The sequence below is a fragment of the Cricetulus griseus genome, unplaced genomic scaffold (genome assembly GCF_003668045.3).
Source record: "Cricetulus griseus strain 17A/GY unplaced genomic scaffold, alternate assembly CriGri-PICRH-1.0 unplaced_scaffold_142, whole genome shotgun sequence".
In the NCBI taxonomy this organism is placed as follows: Eukaryota; Metazoa; Chordata; class Mammalia; order Rodentia; family Cricetidae; genus Cricetulus; species Cricetulus griseus.
In genome coordinates this window covers 27,869-31,770 of record NW_023276856.1, presented here as the reverse complement: position 1 = coordinate 31,770, position 3,902 = coordinate 27,869, and the positions used below count along the sequence as shown (strand labels likewise).

Genomic DNA, 3,902 nt, shown 5'->3' with positions numbered 1-3,902 from the left:
CTAACCAGGAACACTTATGTTGTGTTTCAGATGCCTTGTTCATGGAGGACATAAAAGAGTGGTGTTCTGTCTTAATTCTGTGATATGATATGAGTTGCAATGCATATAGACATAATTACCCAAATTTTCAGAGATGTACTTGAAGTGCTCTGGTTCCAAGGCAAAAAAAGAAACATGAATGTAAGTGTTGCACAAAAAATGAAATGCAGGAATGCAGGAATTTAATTCAACAAAAGCTTATACAAATGTTGATTAACTCTCCCTGACAATAAGGGCTTACAATTAGAAAATATTACCGTAAAGTTGTATCAGAGTAACTCATGCACTCAGAACATTTCTCTGAACTACTTCATGACACTCAAAATTCCAGAACTCAGATATAGTCAACATGAGAGTTTATTTAATATATTTCCAATCAGTGCTGTAGGCATGTCTTGGGCTGCGACATGTGAGGTAAAAAGCACTTTAGAGAGAACACGTGTTAGATAAAGTGTAATTACTATTTCATCCTTTAGAAATTCTCAAGCACTTGGATTGAAAATGATGGTACTGCTATGTGATTCCTGTGAGGAGAGCATGTTATATGTTGCAGACGTGACTCATGGGATTCAGGATCCGCACAGATTAGAGCAGCAAACAAACCTGCATTAGGCACTGTGTCAAGTCTGCTACCAGAGGCAGGATTTAATCTCTTGAGGTGCATACGTCATCCAGCCAGGGGAAAGAAAGTTGATGTATCATGAGAATTCATCAGCAATCTCCCCAGCGAGCTGAAATTCTGAAAATCTAACAGTGGACATGCGGTTCTTAATCACATAGTGAAAAGTCTGGGGTAAATCTGAACACAGGGATGGGAGCTGTACACACACCTGGGACATCACCCCAGAGTGAAGGACACTCATTCCTTAAACATAAGACTGGAAAGAGGAAGCTGCTCACATATGAGGTCCAGGGTGCTGTGTCCTCAAGAGATGAAGGTGGATTCAAACCCAGGATGTTGAAGGGAACAGGGAACAGGGTGTAAATTCACAAGTTGAGTAGTGATATATGTAAGGTGTGAAAACTTCACTTTTCCACTTTCAGGATCTTAAATGTGCAAAGGAACAGTCTGTAATTAATTTACTTTCTTCTCTTTTCCCAAGTCTCTCTCTCTCTCTCTCTCTCTCTCTCTCTCTCTCTCTCTCTCTCTACACACACACACACACACACACACACACACACACACACAACCTATATTGGGGTTTAATATTCCAAATTTGATTAAAAATCTTTCATTTTATGGAAAACATTCCCAGAAAAATGCATGATGGAAACCTATAATGGAAGCCATATTATGCAATCATGCCCAACTTCTCCTCCTCTCCTTCATCTGAGATGAGGCCTTTACAGGGCAGTGAACAATGCCTTGGGACCACAGCTCCTAGACTTGTCTATCAGAAATGCCTGGGCTCAACACTCTGGGTGGAATGAACAGGCCTGAGATCCCAGGTCACAGTCATACATTCCAGGTGAGAAAATCCCTCCTGACAGTGGAAAGATTTTACAGATAGATTCACGAATGCTGGTGGTGGTGGTTCTGATGACTAGAAGTCATGTTTGAAAATTTCCATCATTCTCTGTGTATAAGCAATTGATTTTTCTTCTCAATAAGGTTCGTATGTAATGACTAAACATGTATGTGCAATATTATTAACAAAGAATTTTTACTGTACTAAATTTGGAGTCTTGTCACCGTAGCTACATCATGAGAATTACATGGTCTCTGCAGTTATTTGAGGTCAGGACAGGAAACCTTAGGGTCTCAGAAGACTCACTCACTCTCCAGATGTTTCTTTCACCCACTACACTTTCTTGCCCAGTGTAAGTTGTGTTTACACTGGCCCCTTCTGGTCCTGAGCATCCTCAAATTGAGTTTGTTTCTGAGGACACAGGGAACCTGCTCATCCTGTCTTCCCAGTTGGTGGAACATAGGAGGAAACTTTATACAGTCATTGCTATGTCATGCAGTAAATTATATTCAGCATGGGTTTGCATAATCGCTAACATAGAATCGCCCAAGGGGATTCATGCCTGCCACAATGCATTTCCCGTATGTTTGCATACATATTAACCATGTGACATTCATATTTGTAAGGGGAGGAGAGGCTATGTCTGCTAGGGGAACTTAAAAGTTAGTGTACTGAGATAAGGAGACATCACACTAAATCAAAACTTTGAGATTACCAAATATCAATTGTTCTACATGCTGGTTGTTACACATGTTTTTAAAATGTAATACTCTACAGCATGAGCATGAAGAGCAGATATCCAATGCACTATTAAGAGTTGATGCTGTATCAATGTAGGTCCATGTTCTGTAAAGTCTGTGTACTTTAGAGCTTGGAACTTGGACAGGGAAGGCAATAAAAGAGGGACAAGAGACTGAGGTATAATCTCAGAACCTACCTAAATTAACATTGAGTTGATAAATGAGTTGTGTGAAAAGTAATTTAATAATACATTTGTATATCTTACAGGAATTACACATGTGTAGCAGTGCATCTTGACATAAATATCTGTTACATTCTAAGATATTGGAACTTCTGCTGGACCACACAGCCAGAGTCAACAATATACCTGGAAGCCACTTAAGACTTAAGGAGTTTTTATTTGCCCTGAAGTAGGTGATTTGGAATTGAAAAGTCAACTGTGTATCATACTGTATTCTCAGCTATTGCTGCAAAAGTTCTCATCACTCAAAATCCAGATATATTTTCATCATAATTCATCATCACAGCTTTCCTTTGTTATTATTTTATTAAACAAGATCTGTGTCAATGGAGGCAGTCACTGGTAAGATTTCCCCAGATATAGTGAACTCTAGGGCCATCGTAAATCAACACCACTTTATATTTAGTTGTCTTTTACAAATTTGACAAAAGCAATATACGTCTGTGAGGAGGAGACAGACAAATGCACTCTCAGATTGCTTATTTCTGAGCAAGTCTCCAGACTGATGTTATCTGTCATCTCAGTCCCAGGGCAGCTTCCTGTTCTGCCAGGGTTTCTGACACACTCAGGATGTGGTTGCAACACTGTGTCTTGCACAGTAATAGATTGCAGAGTCCTCAGATGTCAGGCTGCTGAGCTCCATGTAGGCTGTGCTGGAGGATGTGTCTGCAGTCAGTGTGGCCTTGCCCTTGAACTTCTGTGCATAGGCAGTAGCACCAATATAAGGATGGACAGCTCCAATCCACTCCAGGCCCTGTCCAGTGCTTCACCCAGTGCACTTCATACTCAGTGAAGGTGTCGCCTGAAGCCTTGCAAGACAACTTCACTGAGGTTCCAGGCTTCACCAGCTCAGCCTCAGACTGCTGCAGCTGGACCTGGGAGTGGACAGCTGTGGAGAAAATGGCAGAGTAGGTGTCACTTACACCTCATTCTCTGGCTCCTCTTCAGGTTTGTAACTGGAGATTCCCTTACCTGTAGAAACTGAGATGAGGAAGACAATGATCCAGCACCATCCCATGGTGAGGACCTGTGTGCACAGGGACTGTGGAGAGGACACTGATCATACGTTGTTGGTGGTGTGGACGTCCCTGTATTTACAACCATAGGCTCACATGATTTGCATATTAATGAGCAGGGAAATTCTTAGTTAAGGACCTAGTCCAGCTGGAGAAGAAGGAGATGGAGGACACCTGGGTCAGGCAGCAGGATGCTGAGGTCCAGTCCCATCCCTGTCTGAGGAAATGCATCACGTAACCCTGCCCTCAGCAATGTGTAGACGTGGTTGTAACATCAGGATCTAAGCTCTCAGTAGTTTTCTGACCTAGGACAGTTGATTTACTTTGTGAAGAGGTTGTCAGGTTGATTTGTAGATGGTGGCTGTGATGATGATGGTGACAGGAATTTTCAAAAGC

At 41.7% G+C, this 3,902-nt stretch overlaps 1 pseudogene; it reads right to left on the bottom strand.

Annotated features, from left to right (window-relative positions):
- Positions 1 to 3,055: 3,055 nt before the first annotated feature.
- LOC118239786 lies at positions 3,056 to 3,508 on the bottom strand (annotated as a pseudogene).
- Between the last annotated feature and the right edge of the window lie 394 nt (positions 3,509 to 3,902).